At 51.5% G+C, this 16828-nt stretch overlaps 1 protein-coding gene across 2 annotated transcripts in view; it reads left to right on the top strand.

Moving 5' to 3' along the window:
- SRGAP3 (SLIT-ROBO Rho GTPase activating protein 3) overlaps positions 1-16828 on the top strand; it is a 70358-nt gene that overhangs the window by 12180 nt on the left and 41350 nt on the right. The window lies entirely within an intron of this gene.

Raw genomic sequence — 16828 nt, 5'->3', positions numbered from 1 at the left:
CCCCAGCCAGGGGCTCTGCAGCCCGTGTGGGGTGAGTGGTGTGATGCAGGCACCGGTGCAGCGCTCCACGGAGCACCAATGCTGCTGTGCCTGCTGCCACCAGGTGCTGTGGGAGCTCTCTGCCCTGCTCTCCGGAGCTGTGTCGGGACGTGCTGGAGCTGGGAAGCTGGAAACCTGGACTCTTTGGAGGGAGCTGGCGGTGGGTACCGCTCGGGTGGGTGTTCTGTGCCCTTCTGCTGCTACAACAGCTGTGGGAATCCGGATTGCAGGATCCCCACCTGAGGGAAGTTGGCAGATTCCTAATATTCCGGAAACCTGTGTGATAATCGAGGCAGGATAGATTCCTCCTTGGAAGCTATAGTCTCAGAGCAAGGTTTGTGTAGGCAGGATGAGGTGGCAGGTGCCTGGGGTGAGAGACTGATTTCTGTTCCAGGAACTCAACTTTGAAAAGGCTCAAAAAAGGAGAAAAATGAATGGCTGGTGTCAGGACATCGGAGTTAAAACCCATCACATCTGGTAGCTGAAACTGTTTCAGACTATTTTCATTTTCTTACGAATGTTCAGTTGCAGCTTAAAAAAGAACTGAGACATTATGAGTCAGTTCTGATTTCACCCTTGGGCCAGCAGTTCAAAGCTGAATATAGTGAATTTCAGAAGCATTCACTAACAGCCTCTGTTCCTTCTTTACTCTGTGTGTGGCCCACTGAGGGGGGAAACATACACACATAGGTATGCCTGTTTACGTATGGATGTAAACAAATATAGCATGAGGGAAACGGGGAAGAGTTGCCCTGCTAAAATAGTAATTGAGGTTAGCGCATCTGGGTTTTGGCAAGTAACTGGAGGCGAGCTAATTAGTTCTTGTGAATAATTGATATGAGAAATTCAGACCTGTTTTTGTTTGTGATTTATCTAGGAATGAACTTTAACTTTCATGTTTATGAATAATCCCTCGGTTTTCTCTGGCTGGCTGAATAACTGAAAATTCATAAATTGGGATTAACTGGCAGTACAGAATACTGTAATCTGTATATGAAAACCCATGTTTACGTGGAACTAAGTCTTTTTGATTCCCTGTCACCATAGTAACAAGAGATTTTCCATAAGGGTGAGCTAGTCTGGCAATGGGAGTGAGGTGGGACATTCCCGTTTTACCTCCAGATCTCTGAACGTTCTTTGACCTCTTAGCTCAGATTTTTAGTACCACATTAATGTGGGCTTTTGGTGATGGCTTGTTGTAATTGGTGACCGCTACTGTGCTGAAACTGGTGTTTGTGTTATAGTCCGTGGGTTCCCCAATTCTCAGCAGTGCCTGTTTCCTGTAACAGGTTTTTCATAAGGATTTTTCTGAAATTCATTAGGGATAAATAACAGCCCTTTGATTTTTTCCCCCTCCTTTTTTCTTCCTCGTACCGGACTGTAGTTTGAAGCTGAAGATCTAGGGGCTCTTCTGTTCTCCCAGGGGTTATGGACAGTGGGGCTGTCCTGGTGAGTTCTGGCAGGGGTTATGGACAGTCTGGGGCTGTCCTGGTGAGTCCTGGCAGGGGTTATGGACAGTGGGGCTGTCCTGGTGAGTCGTGGCAGGGGTTATGGACAGTGGGGCTGTCCTGGTGAGTCCTGGCAGGGGTTATGGACAGTGGGGCTGTCCTGGTGAGTCCTGGCAGGGGTTATGGACAGTGGGGCTGTCCTGGTGAGTGCTGGCAGGGGTTATGGACAGTCTGGGGCTGTCCTGGTGGGTCCTGGCAGGGGTTATGGACAGTGGGGCTGTCCTGGTGAGTCCTGGCAGGGGTTATGGACAGTGGGGCTGTCCTGGTGAGTCCTGGCAGGGGTGACGGACAGTCTGGGGCTGTCCTGGTGAGTCCTGGCAGGGGTTATGGACAGTCTGGGGCTGTCCTGGTGAGTCCTGGCAGGGGTTATGGACAGTGGGGCTGTCCTGGTGAGTCCTGGCAGGGGTTATGGACAGTCTGGGGCTGTCCTGGTGAGTCCTGGCAGGGGTTATGGACAGTGGGGCTGTCCTGGTGAGTCCTGGCAGGTGTTACAGACAGTCTGGGGCTGTCCTGGTGAGTCCTGGCAGGGGTTATGGACAGTCTGGGGCTGTCCTGGTGAGTCCTGGCAGGTCTTATGGACAGTGGGGCTGTCCTGGTCCCCAGTGACTGCTGAGGGGGTTTTGGCTTTGGCCAGGTTCCTCACGACCCCACCATCCAGTGTGTGCTGGTGCAGCCAGCTGTGGAGAGGCTCCAGAGGAGCCTGGGGTTGTACAGTGCCGTTCACATGGGGACTGGCTTTGTTCACTAGCTTTAAATCCAAATAGAAAATCATACTTCCATGTTGATGATGATCTCCTTGAAATATAATTATAGCTCTGAATAATGCAGCTGTTCCTTATCTCACTACAGTATTCTGGCTGGAGGCAACTTATTGGACATAATTTATGAGCAAAGGCATCTCGTGACATTTTTTGGGAGAAGGAGAGAGAAAATAATCCATTAAGATAAACCCCATGAATTTTAAAAAAAGTTAATTTGCTTATAGTTATTAATGAAATCTATGGCTAAATTTAGGTTAATTCTCTACACATTCCTTAGTTTGGACAACTTCTCTGCTTTATTTTATTCTTTTTCAGCATTCATTTGAATCAAAAGCTACTAAGTTAAAGGGAGATTTTTTCACTGAACTAAATCTTCTGAGTTTGGAATTAATCCCTAATAAGAGATAGTCACATAATATATAGATGTTATTTCAGGGAAATATTTATATGTAGGCTTCCACCTTTTCATTGAAGTGATTGTAATTTTATTTGTGATTTACATTTTAAAGCTTGCAATAAAAGTGTGCATCTCGAGTTTGATCTTAAAAGTTCCAGAGTGTTAGAAATACACTATTGTTTGTAAGGGTCTCGGATGTTTTCCTTCCTGTACTTTGCCTTGCGGTCAATCTGTCCATAGCCTGTGCCTTCCTCAGCTCCAATGCTCTTCCTTAATTAGCTCCCTGAAGGCCGTACTGCGATTTTTCCCAAACAGGGGATGAGCATGAGGCCATCAAACGATAAAGCCTGGAGGGTGCTGCTGGGCGCCGCGTGCTCCCATAACTGAGATGTCCCTCCCTCCAGGAGCAGCACGTGGCTCCTGGGGGAAGGTCCATGTGCGTTGCGCTAAAATACCTTTAGCTGTACCCTTTTGTCACAGTAAGTGTGATTTTGGGGTGCCTGCAGGGGGATTTCTGTGTCTTTGCCTGCGGGTGTGCGGCGTGGCCGGGCTGCCCTGGGCTGAGGGTGGAGGGCAGTGCCGTCCATCCCCTTGGCTCTGGGGGAAAGGCTGCTCAGCCAAACAGCTTCCCTAACTAACGCCTCTCTCGTGTATCTTCACATCTTCCTGGCACAGCAGACGTCTCTGACAGATGCTCATCTAGTGTGTTGATAAAATCCTGCAGTGCTGGCAGCTCTGACATCCTCCCTGGGTAGTCTGGTAGCTGATCTGATACTTTTTCCCCCATACTGAAATGGAATTTTATTTCGCGTGAAGGAGGCGTCTTCGTTCCTGCGTTTTCCTTATTGCTTGTGAAGCGGGATTCTCTGAGGAGAGGATTGCTTCAGAGAAATCATAACATTTTTGTGAGAGTCCAGCTGTATCCTAGGTGAAGCCAACCGTGGCTCTGGCAGCGCTCCAGCGGGAGTGTGGGATGGGGATGTTCAGGGAGGCTGCTGCGGGTTCTGAGTGTGGCTGATGGATCCTGCTGCTGCTCACAGGCACCTCCGGGGCCCTGGGGACACAGGCAGCAGGAATCCCCTGGGGTTCAGCAAGGGAACTGCCGAGTCCTGCAAGTATTTTTTCCCCAAAAGATGGGGAAATAGACCTTTTAGATTCACTGTACGGTTACAAGATGCGTTTCTTAAAAAGCACACTAATAAAATAATGGTGGGCTGTCTCTAACTGGATTTAAAATGTTTCTTGTAATTCACTGATGTCTTTCCCGTCATGTTGCCAGAACATATGCTGTGACTTTGAGGAGGCAGCAAATGCAATTTGCAGAGAATCCTGACCGGCCATTTATTTTAAGCACGATCTAGGTTCTCACTTGAGTTTCTGCCATTGCTTGGAAGGCTTAAACGTTTCTCCTTGTTCTTGTGTGCTGTTTAATCCCAAGAGTGTGCTGGAGGCTCCCGAGATAGCGCTGTGTGAAGCCCTTCAGTTCAATACAGTTTAAGGGAGGTGATAGATGTTGGAAGCTGGCCCAGGGCACAGCCTGTGGGGCTGCATTGGGTGCTGGGGTCTGAGCTGGTTCCAGCCCTTCCTGCTGCTGGCCTGGCCCGGGCTGTGCTGGCCAAGCTCTGCCTGGCCATCAGTGAAGCAGCACACTCAGAGCCGATGACAAACACAACCCTCTGCTTGCATCCTCTTGTTGGCAATATCTTGTCTTTTCCTTCTCCTTCTTGGTGAGATCTTCTTCCTCTTTTTGTAGTATCCTGTATCTTTATTAGTATAGATTCATGTAGAATTTTGCTCAGAGCAGACCAGCCGGTCTTTGGCAAGATGGTGCTTTGGACAAAGAGCAGGAGCTGTGTTTCTGTGTGCTCCCAGCTGAGCAGAGTAAGTGCAGGAAGAACACAGCTGTCCCGCTGGCAGTGCAGGAGGTGCCCTTTGTCAGGGACTGTCATCGGCAGGAACAGGCAGTGCTGGTGAAACTTAGCATTTGGTCCTATTTTTGCATTTATTAGCATACACTGATTATTCATAGGAATAATTACCCTTTACTAATTCACATTATTTTAGATGGCTTTTGAAAAGCAATCAAGAGGAGTGTGAATGATCATGCATCAAAGGCATATGGCACAAAAGAAATAAGGGTGCATTTTATGTGAGTGACCACGTCAAGACACTGCCAGCTTTTCCCTTCAGAGTGCAGTTATTGGAACCCAGTTTGATGGTTGTGGCTAAAGGCCACAGTGTGCTCCCTACCTCAAAATTCGATTCACGCTCTTTGTCTCACTTCTGTGTCCCTTCAGAAAGGAACATCATCCTGGGGGGAGCAGCATGAAAATAGACAAAACCACACTCTAGGTCATTTCACCATTCCAAAGTGCCTTGCCTGTCCCTGCTCAGGGAGGGTTAAATTCTCAAGTGCTTCTATCATCAGGGAGCACATGGAGCTTGGAGGATACAGCAGATTCTTGTCCGCCCTCAGCTACCGGGAAGAGCACTGGAGTCATTTCCACAGCCAGGGCCAGCTTGTTTCTTTTGCAGGGGCAAGGGTCTTGACCGTAGAGTCAGATCTTGGGCATGTTTAGAGGGCCTCACACCTGTGCAGTGCTGTGGAATGTTACTGTCTCTCGGTCATGGTGAGTCTTCGCTGCCTTTGAACTAGGCAATGGAGATGAAAATCTGAGTGTCACGTGGGACTCGTGTCTTAGAAGTACTGTACTGACTGTGTTCTCTTGCTCTGGGTTACAGATGCTGCTCTGAAAGCCCAGTGTGATGTGATGTGATGAAATAAGAGTGCCTTGGTAGACAGAGATGTGGAGTGAGTAATCCTTAGAGAAGGGCAGGAAGAGGCAGGGTTCAGTTCAGGTCAGAGGACAGGCTGAGCAGGGGAGGGGAGATGGGGCTCCAGTGGCCATACAAGTATTGGAGGAGGAGAGCAGCAAGAATATATAGGGCTGGTGTTCCTGATGCTTCCGTAGTTAAAACCTTGTTTTCTTAAATCAGGGAGATAAATACCTCTGTTTTTCAAATGAGCTTGGAGCTGCTCCTGTGCAGATTGGTACAAGTGTTGATCAGCTGGTGCTGCTCGGCAGGAACAGCTCCACAGCCCGGTGTGGTTCCAGTCAATATTGGCTGCTTGTAGTGAGCACAAGTCATCCCTCACTGGGAGTGTCTCACAGAAAGAATGGCTCTTACACGGAAAACAAACACCAGTGAGCTGTGGCAGATATAGCTCCAGGATTATTTTGCTGAGATTGTCAGAATTTTAGTAACTGAGAAGAAATCCCCATTGTGGAACGTTTGCAGGGGGTTGGTTACGCACTTCACGTGCAGGGAGGGGTGGGTTCTGTTAGTCTGGAATAATGTGTTGTCAGGAGATCTGAAACTGGGATGCTGCTCAGGCTGCCTCTGTGGATTCTGCTGCACGTCATTCATGCGCTGTTCCACATGCCACGTGCATTATTTTTGGCTAAATAAGTGAGCGCCTGAGTTCATCACTGCTTCAGCTTTGTGCTGTCAGATTGGAATGAGGACGCGCTCTGAATCTGTGTGACAGAGTGGGACTTGTTCCACCAGAGGTTTGTGTTAAAGGAGGAACACAGTTATTGCAGGATTGGAGACTTCTGTTTATTCCTGACACTGATGGCAGGATGTAATCTTAAAATTAGGAATTCGTGTGAGGAACAGTGACAGCATGCTGCCACCTTTATTTGTTTGAAATTTGATATCTAAAAGAATCTGTTTACAGCATAAGGAGAAGAGAAAAATACCGTTTTCTACCAGAAGTGCTTTGGTACTTTATTTGATTTATAAATTATTTGATAAGCATGAATGTGCAATAGCAAAGAATACTTTTAAACAAAAAGATTGGGTATGTTTTCTTTCACTTTGGGGTCTGAACTGATGAGATCCCCTATCTGGGACCTCAGGAATTCCTTGGACTCTGCCATGCTCACCCCTTGGCAGCAGTAGGTGCAATTCCAGGGGGGATTTTAGTCCATTAAGTGCTATTGATGGACTGTGATGGTGAGTTTGTGTGGTTTGTGCCAAGATGGGCAGAGACAGTTTCAGAGCAGGGAGGAAACGCATCCCCAGTGTGTCTGAGGTACGCTGCTGTGCGCGGGGGGTCTGGGCTGAATCCCAGATGTGCTGAGGCTGACTCCTGCCCCGTGCACGGAGAGGGGACAGACCCATCCCCACCTTCCCAGGCTGCCTTCTGTCTGCCCACACACCCGGTGTGCTCATCCTCCTGGAGAGACAGAGGAGCGTTTCACGGTGGGGAGGTTGAGGCTCCAGTTCAGGTCTAGCTGAGTGAGGAGATGGTGCTAGACGTAGCTCAGGGTCACACAAATGGGCAATTTGATGTGTGGGAGAGAATGAGAGTAACACGTGGAGCAAAGGAAGGAAAGGCTGGCGCTCGGGAGGAGCCCAAGGCACGCCTCAGGGCGTTCATCCAGGCGGGTGGGGATGGGTGTCTCGAAGGCAGAGGCTAAGGGGGCTCTGAGGGAGCTGCAGAGTTCCCCTGGGAAAGGGGCAGCCCCTTTGTGGTGCTGCTCCCGGGATAAATGATCCCGGAGGGGCAGACAGGGGTGTCAGGTGGAGCCTGGTGGTGGGCAGCTGCGCTCAGAGAAGCTCTTGTGCATTTTCTGCCATTTTAAGGGGGTGAGATTGTGGCTGATGCCTTCAGAAGGCAGCAGGGTTAGAGCAGAGGAGAGAACGCGTGTTTGGAACGCTCCCAGTGTGTAACATATTGCACGTGTGTTATGGAGGCTTGGGAAATGATGCTTAAAGTAGCTGAGCCCACAGGCTGCTTGGACAAAGTAAGTATCAAGACCATTGAGTTCTCCTCTTGCTAGGCTTGGCTTGTCCTTGTTATTAAGGTCATTTCAATGCGTATTTTGATAACTGTGGGCTTCTTGTATAACAACTTTGTGCTTGAAATTTTTTTAAATTCCGTCGGAAAGCATTTTGCCAGATTTTTGTCAAGCTGTCAGTGAGGGCTTTGTTACATGCAGGAGTGATAGAGAAACACTTTTGAAAGTAATTTTCCTTCTTTTTCACTCTTAGGCGGACAAATCAGGAGAAGCAGCTTTTCTGGGGATGCAGGTCAAGCGGAGAAAGGGAATCATTCTCAGAGGGACTGCGGGTGTGGTTCTGGGTTGGGAGCCTGTCAGTCACTGCAGGGAGTGCACAGCGAGCATCACTTCCATGTGTTTTTATGAGCCTGTTCTAATGTCAAACCCTGTCCTGAAAATGTGCTAAAATTGCCCGAGGGTGTTGACCCCTCAAGATGATCTCGGGGCCAAGGGAAGTTCAAGATTCCTGCTCAGAGAAACTCAGCATTTGAGAAGGGGATTTTGGGAGGGCTGGGGTGAAAAGACTTCCATATGGAATACAGGCTCATAGTTAACAATAACACTTTAAAAGATAGTGGTGTGTGTGAGGCGCTGCTGCTGCCTAAACCCTCTATGTTTGTGTGTTTATACCAGCCTGTAGCAAATTCTTCCTCTCCCTTTGTAACTGAGTGCTTGCTTTAATCTCTTTCCAGCTAGCTGGAGTTAGCGTTGGCAGTTGTAGCATGCTGTGGATGGACGTCCTAAGGCCACATGGAAGGATATCCAGGGGAGGGGGCTGGGGAGAAGCTGCCCATGAGCCCAGTGTGGGGAGCAGCAGCTCAGCTGCCCTCGCCTCAGACCGGACATCCTGAGCTGGCTGCCCTGTTATCTCAGCTGCCCTGCCAAACTCATAGTGTCTCTATCAGATTTAGCCAGGTTCTGTTCCTCTGAGCCACTGAAGTCGGGACAAGGAGAGAGAGTGGAAGGCAAGGAAATCCTGGACGTCCCACCCATCCACATGAGAGGCAGAGGATGTCCCTTCTGTATCAGTTTTGGACGGGCAAAGTGTCAAAATTGTACAGGAGAGTGATAAATGTGACTCTGTCAAAAGAAAATGTAGTTAAAGCAGCTTCTGAATAAGCCAGGAGCAGTAGTGAGTCAGCAGAGAGGGGCTATAAATACCAGAGCTGATGCAGCAGCTGCAGCTGGGGGGCCACCAGGGAAGAAGGGAGCCGAGAGGCTCTGGGATGTACCAGGATCCACATGTGTTTTGAGAAGCTGTCAGAGAGAAGAGAACCAGGACTGGTAATTACAAGGTGCTCTCCAGATGCTTAGTCTAGAGTTAAATGGTTGATTGTCTTAGGTCCTCCCTTAGATGAAGGAGAAGGCAGAAATGGTGACTCAGAGCTGTGCTTTGGTGGCAGGCGGAGCTTGTGCAGGTGTGTGGACACTTCACCTGCATTGGAGCAAGCACTGCTGTTGCTTTTGCGTCTGTGTTCCCAGCACTGTGGAGGGAGAGTTCACAGCAGTAAACAAACCTTTAATTTAGCAGACTTTTAAAACAAAGTCTGTGTTAACTGTCTCTGCATGGTGTTTTTGGGAGATACAGAAGCAGGGGAGCAGTGCCTGTGTGCTGCAGGTTGGGGGTGTGCATGGAAGTGCCGTGGTCACAGCTGACAATTCAGGAGGGTTAATGGCAAAATAATGTTTTGGTGTGCTTTTGCTGTTGGAGATTATCTAGTGATAAAGTCATGAGATGTTTATTTGTGAGGGGGGGGGGGTTGTATATGTAACTGCTTCCTTTCACATCTTGGACATCTGCAGCCATGTATTTTTTAAATGAATGGCAGAAACCAGAGGCTGACAGGTTTAATTTTTAATTTCTTTCTACTCTCCCACTCCTGCAGGGCTGTGCCCACTAACATGGCCCCCTCTGCTGTCCCCATTTGCCAGAATGATGCAGTGCTTCTTGTGCTTCCATTTAGTCTTTGTTTTCAGTCCTTAATTTAGGTAGGAATCCATGGCTTTAATTTGGAGCAGTGCCCATGTCCCCCCTGCTCTCCCTGTGCTCAGATGGGGTGGCAGTGGCCTGGGGAGGGTTGCCAGTGGCTCATTCCATCCTTCTGTCTCTCCTGTGTGTTTTGCTCAAGTCTGAATTTCAGGTGGGCGGGCAGTTCATTACTCTTTCTGCAGCGTTTATGCAGATTGCGGTCTGAGCTTATTTTAGAAGAGCAAAAATCAGGAGCAATTAGCAATCTGCTCAGGAAGGAGCTAGGAGAGAGGCAGGCACCAGCTCTGTGGCATGCAGGGGACCGGGCTCCGTGCTGTCCCCACGGCAGCCCATGGCTTGTCCATCAGTGTGGCCTTTGTGGGCAAGCACTCCTGCTGCAGCCAGAGCTGGAAAAAAGCACTGCAGGTGGTTAGTGGGGATTCCTGGTGCATTGTAGGCGCAAGGTGCAGCCCCACGGGCTCAGGGGAGCGTGGCAGCGGTGCTGTGCCGTACAGGACAGGCACGTGTGCCCGCAGCCCAGGGTTGAGGCATGGCAGCCAAACCCCACGAGGGGCACAGGCTGCCCCAGCACACCCCACGGAGCCTCCTCAGCCAGCTCTGTGGGCAGCTGAGGGGGTCAGGCCGTGGCACATGCCAGCTCACCCTGTCAGGACATCTGAACAAGGGTCAGGTCTGCCCCTCAGTAGCAGTTTGCATAAATAAACAAACGCCAGTCTTTATTTGCTCCCCCTCCAGGACAGCACATTACTTCATTTTTTAAGTGACTGTTGTTCACCTGGCTGGTGTCTCAGCTAAGCTGCAAGCCCTGTGCTTTGCCTTGTATGAAGGGACGTGAATGCAGAGAATTGGAGAACTCTGCACATCAGAGTGGGAGCAGAAGAGAAAGGGGGATTTTTTAAGAAACAGTGCCTTGACAGAAGGAATGCTGGAATGCTTACATCTATATCTTGTCTCCCATACATGTGTGACACAAGGCAAGCATGGCAGGAGAGTCCTGCAGGAAGAGTGCTGCAGCAGCTCTGCTCTGCATGCCAGGGGAATCAAGTGAAATATTTGAGGGATTATTTTCTGGAAGTGATGGACACCTGCAGTGACAGCTGATTTTAGCCAGAGCTATAGCTGCAGGAGCTCTTTCTGTCCCGATAGTGCTTCAGGAAAAGCCGTGCACGCTGCTGCACATGGATTGCATTTGTCTGCTGGCTCGCTTTCCCTGGAGCTGCCCGAGTACATTTAATGTCCTTTCTTATTTCTGGGCGGGAATTTAACACTGCTGTACTACAGCAGGCTATTTCTGTGTTTTCTTTGGTATTGTTTATCCATAACCATCTGGTTCTGCACCTACTAATAAACGGGATGCTGAGGAAGATGGTGAGAGCAGACAATGTGCTTTATGCTGATTGACCCTTCTGTAGAAGGCAGGAACACAGTCACTTGGTACTGAAGAAATGAAGCAAGCGAGGGCGATAAGCTCTGCTTTGTGGGTGGCAGCTGCACAACCCAGTGATCCCAATGTAGAACATATTATTAGCCTCAAGCTAAGCTGTCTGCAGTCTGGAACTTGCTCCAGGCCTATAGTAAATGATGAATTCGTAAGGAGGTTGTGAAGTATTGGGCTGGATCCTGTCTGGTGTGGAAAGCCCTTTGCAGACAGTCTCCCCACAGCTGTTGGATTCTCCACTGGTGCTCCTCACCTCTGGACATCCACGTGGTCCTTCTGCACTGCAGTAGGGAGGTTCTGCAGGTCTTTATTCACCCTGAAACACCTCGGGACCGCTGATGCTGCCTGGGGCTGCATTTGCAGCCATTGGGGAGGGTTGTGCTGGTTCTTGGGAAGGTGAAATTCCTCCCGATGTTTATGCTTCCTGTCTGCAGGTTCCAGGCTGGCTGGATCCGGTGACAGATGATGTACTTTCATTGGGCACGGCACAGCTTTCCCTTGCTATCCCAGTGTTGTGCTTTTTCTGGCAAAGGAGGAGGAGTGAAGAGCGGTGTCAGCCTCGGGCTGGCGTTTTGCTGATCTCTGAGGCAGAGGCTCTGAAGGAAGCAGTGCTGTTGGTTCCCTGGCAGCAGCCGAGGCTTTCCTGGTCACTGCTGCTGAAGGCGGGGAGCAGAGCATCTGCACTTGCCTTTGGCCTGCTCCTTCGTGCTGAAATTGAAAAAGCACTGTGAAGACAGTTAGCCAAGAGGACATGGAAGAGCAGCATTTCTGGGTGATGAGGACATGCTGCAAATGAAACATGATCAGGCTCCAGGAATGCTCGGAGGTTTTGGTCTGGAAGCACGGCAGGGAGCTGGATCAGACCCTGGAGGTGCACAGGAGGTTTTGGTCAGAGGCACAGTGTGAAGCTGGCTGTGCCAGGTACAGGCTGCAGGGAGCCGGTTGCCCGTGATATTTTTAGGAACATTAAATCAAACAAATAAAGAAATTGGGCAAATGCTGCCGTTGGACTTGCCGATTCCTACAGGCTCCTCAGTTTGAGTCTACTGCTTTGGAATTCGTTTTCCTTGTGGTTTTCTGTGTCCCTTTGGACTTGGCCTCCAAGCGAAGTTCAGGCCCATCTCCACTGCAGAAAGGCACAGTGGGAAATGGCAATGGCAGAGATGCCCAAGGAAACACTTGCACATCTTTCCTATCTAAAATTAGGTTGTAATCCATCCCTCTTTCTTGAAGATGTTGAGGGCTTATAAGATGCTTTGAGATGTGACATGAAAAGTTCTTAAAAGGAATTATCCTATATTTTCAATGCATGTGAAATATTACTCTGGAAGAGAATTGGTTCAGTGGATCCATGAATGCAGAGATTTTTCAGGCCAGAAGGCGCTGCTGGGCAATCTGATCTGATTTGTGTGTATCATATTTGTTCCTGTTAGGGCTGTACAGAGGTTGGGGAACTTGCACAGATACACGGGGCTGGCTCCAGGAACTGTCTGCAAAGCTCCGGCTCCCTTAATGATCTGTGAAATCTTTCCATGCCTGGATTAAGGAATGCGAGGTGCTGAAGTGACCCGTTTAATGATCTTCGCCTTTATTCCATCTCAGTGGCTCAGAGCGGGATTCACATTCTTGTTCAGTCCTTTCTTTTCCAGTTTGAATGCATTCTCCTTTGCATCTTAATAGCCCCAAGCCCGGAGCTCCGGTTACATCATTTCAGGGCTTTCAGTTCGTAAAAGGCTTTCCGCAGCCCATCCCGGTGCCTCCCATGGGCTGTTTCCAGGCTGGAGAGCGGACAGACAGGGAGCTGGAGCTCCTGCCGGCTGTGCAGGAGGGCAGTCAGAAGAGCTGCTTTCTCTGGGGAAAAAGCCACCATCTGTTTTTGTGAAGCTTCCTTTGCTCTTCTTAAACCACGGACAAACACAAGAGATCTGTTTGGCTCTTTCTTTTTCATGCTTTTTTGCATCCGTTGTATTCCTAACAGGCGAAACTCAGCAGAGGCAGCTGTTCCCCCTTCCCTTTCTGTTCATGCTTGGGAAGCAGCTGGGGACAGAACTGCTGGCTGTGGGGCACGGGGGATTCCCCAAAGACACAGGCAGCAAGCAGGGGATTGCCAGGGATCTTGGAATGCTGGAGGTTTGGACTGGACCTCTTTACAGTTCGGCTTCTTTAATGTAACACCAAAAACCCCCAAACAAACAAACCCAAATCCAAACCCCAAACAGCAAAACCAACCCAAACCTCCTCAAAGTCTTTTTTTAGTATTTCTGGGGTCTCACTGCACCTTCAGTCCTGTGAATTCTCCTTTCCCATTGATCAGCATGATCAGTGCAGGGCTGCATCGCCCAGACATCAGGGTGCAGGGGCAATAAATGGGATTTATTCCCTCGGTGCTGCTCGCGGTCAGACAAAAGTGGCAGCAGATGTGACGGGTTCAGGCTGTGAATTACAAGTGGACAAGTCTCTGTTCCCAAGGAAACGGGGAGGTGCCGGGGCTGTGGGAAAAGGAGCAGGAGGATGCTGCCGCCCAGGCCAGGGGCTGCCCCATGCCCAGCCCTGTCTCTGGGGCTGCTGTCGGTGTCCCCGTGTCACTGCCAGGGCAGGGTGGGCATGCACCCCTCGGCTGACATGAGCCTTTAGCCAGAGCAGGCAAGGATTGAGTGAAGCAAAGACCTGGAGTGGCTCTGGAGCTTTCAGTGCTCCCTGGAGGAGGGCTCAGCGTGGAGCTGTGCTGTGCCTGTGCTTGCCATGGTCCTGTGCCCTGCACCTTGTGGGCAGGGGCTGTACCTGTGACAGGGGCCGTGGAGAGATCCAGGGTGGGGCACTGCCACCAGGGTCACAGCCTGCCGTGCTGCTGGCGGGGCTCTGTGCCAGGCAGGAGAAAACATCAAAATATGCACTTCTGCTGCCTAAATTTAGCCCCCAGAGCTCGTCTAGTCCCAGTGGCGACTCCTGTGGCAAACCACAGCCCCAAAGTGAGGATTAATCCTGTGTCCGGCATCTGACAAAGATGTGGGTCAGTACCTGCTGCCAGGCTCCAGCTCTGCCCATGCCTCTTTTCACAGAGAGAGGCAGGGAAAAGAACCACTTTGGGTCAGTCTGGCTCATTTCTGAGTGGTGCAGAGTGAAACAAACCGCTCCCATGCTGAGTGAGGATTTCTTCTGCTGGCAGGTTTGCCTTCTCCTTAGTCTGAGGGAGGAAGGACCGTGGCCAGCATTGGGTTCCGTGCTGAGAGCACCTGGAGAGGCAGCTGCCCAGCTGTTACAGAGCCAGGGAAGCTGTGCTTGGCATTGGTGCCTGGTCTGGACACTCTCTGGCCAGCTCTCTCTTCCCATCTGGCACACATGATGTGTAGTTTGAACTGCTGTTCCTGTTCTTAAATTGGACTTAATTGCAACGCACCATTATATCTGTTCTCACTCTTGATCTGTGGGCAGTTTGGCCTTGAGGCTCAGCTGAAGCTAACAATAAACACTGTTTGGATTCCTTTGGTTGGTTTTTCGGTTCCTTGTGTCCCAGGAGCATGGGCTGTCACGCTGGCGGTGCTGCCTGTGGAAGGGAACTGAGTGCTCTGCTTCACCCAAAACCCTTGTTGTTCCCTGCTGCCTCCTCAGGAGCCAGGCTGGGCACTTTCAGATCAGCATTCAGAGACAGTTTTTAAGGGAAATCTGCTGTCAGTAGCTCCTGTGGATTTGGAGTACCAAAGTCTCTGACAAATGCCACCTCCTTGGCTGCAGTGGCCACCATCCTGTGCAAGGACAGGAGAGGGACGGGGACTGCGTGAGGAGCAGCGTGTGGGATCTGCTGTTGCTGTGCCTCTCGGTGGCAGAGCTTCGCCACCTTGTTCTTGTGCTTGCTAAGCTTATTTTTAGTCATTTCAAGGCTTCGTTGTCACCATACCAACTGGGATTTTTGTTCTTGGACAGAGAGGAGCTGTTCTCAGCTTCCTCTGCATTAAAGGACGGGCTGCTCCAGGGCAGGGGTTTCCCAGGAGAGAAACCACTGAATTCAAGATACAATTTCTTACACTTTCACTTCCCTTCTGGGGAGTTGCAGCTGAAGATGTTGCCTCACAGCCCAGCAAGTTGCAGTGTGGGGGCTTGGTGTAGGTATGAGGGAAAAACCAGGGCTGTGCATGCCAAGTGCTGCTGCTCAGGTAGGGGCTGGGGATTACAGATGAAAAAAAACCTGAAAAAATACCACTGCCACAGGAGTTGTTTCCATACTAGAGAGGAGTGTTTTCCCCCCTCTCTCTCTTTTTTTTTTTTTTTTTTTAAAATTTATTTTTTGAACTGGGAACATCTAGTTTCAGATAAAAGGCTTGTCTTGTTCTTTGTTTTACCAGGAGCCATATCTCTTGTCTTTGTCTAGGCAGTGATGTTACTAATCACACGGAAGGAAGGAGAGGGGAAGCTTGCAGGCTGGCTTTGGGCTGTTTGCTTTCAGCGCAGGTCCCCGCGGGATGGATGTGCCCCTGGCATTTCTGTCTGAGGATGCTCCAGCCGTGGGCCCTGCGGCTCCTTGGCAGTTCAGGCTCAGTAGCGTCACCGCTGGGACCTGACGAAGCCTCTCCTGGATGCAGCCCTCCCAGGGAAGGTGGATGGTCCTCTGGCAGCCCCATCCTTGCATCCCTGTCTGTGCTCCCAGCCCCGCCTGGGCGTTGGGAGCTCGCTGTGCAGGGAGAGCAGAGCCGGAGCTGCTGGCTGCGGGAGAGTGCCACGGACACGACCGGGGCTGCCACGGACACGACCCGGGCTCCCACGGACACGCCGGGGCTCCCACGGACACGCCCGGGGCTCCCACGGACACGCCGGGGCTCCCACGGACACGCCGGGGCTCCCACGGACACGACCCGGGCTGCCACGGACACGCCGGGGCTGCCACGGACACGCCGGGGCTCCCACGGGCACGCCGAGGCTCCCACGGGCACGCCGGGGCTCCCACGGACATGACCCGGGCTCCCACGGGCACGCCGAGGCTCCCACGGGCACGCCGGGGCTCCCACGGGCACGCCGAGGCTGCCACGGACATGACCCGGGCTCCCACGGGCACGCCGAGGCTCCCACGGGCACGCCGAGGCTCCCACGGACACGCCGAGGCTCCCACGGACACGCCGGGGCTCCCACGGGCACGCCGAGGCTGCCACGGGCACGCCGGGGCTCCCACGGGCACGCCGGGGCTCCCACGGGCACGCCGAGGCTCCCACGGACACGCCGAGGCTCCCACGGACACGCCGGGGCTCCCACGGACACGACCGGGGCTCCCACGGGCACGCCGAGGCTCCCACGGACACAACCCGGGCTCCCACGGACACGACCGGGGCTCCCACGGACACGCCGAGGCTCCCACGGACACGCCCGGGGCTCCCACGGACACGACCTGGGCTCCCAACGCCGCCCCACCAATGTCCCCTGCCTGTGGGGACGGAGCCCGGCTCCTTGGCATGGCACAGAGGTTCTGTGCCGCCAGCCCCTGCCCACAGCTGGGGTTTTCCTGGTGGAACAGCTGGCTGGTGTCTCGGAGTGGATCCAGGCTCTCAGCTCTGTGTGTGCGGGAGAGCTCTCCCGAGGGAGGCGGTGTGCTGGGAGGACAGAGCCCTGGAAAATACACCTGAGGTATTTCTGTTCCGAAGAGGCGTGGGCTTTTAGGAAGGCAGCACGTGGACACCCCGAAGGGGGCATAAAAACAATTGAGAGTCCAATGGCCTCGTTAGTGTATTCCGTATTTGTGTAAGAATTGGATCCTCCCTGAGTCCAGCTTGCTGTGCTGTATTTGCAACGAGCTATTGGGTCTAATCCCAGTTGTGAGAAAATAATGGCTTTTGTTGCCAAGCATATTTTCTCACTTGTC

The sequence above is a fragment of the Hirundo rustica genome, chromosome 12, assembly GCF_015227805.2.
Source record: "Hirundo rustica isolate bHirRus1 chromosome 12, bHirRus1.pri.v3, whole genome shotgun sequence".
Taxonomy (NCBI): domain Eukaryota; kingdom Metazoa; phylum Chordata; class Aves; order Passeriformes; family Hirundinidae; genus Hirundo; species Hirundo rustica.
This window is presented reverse-complemented; position numbering and strand designations above follow the sequence as displayed.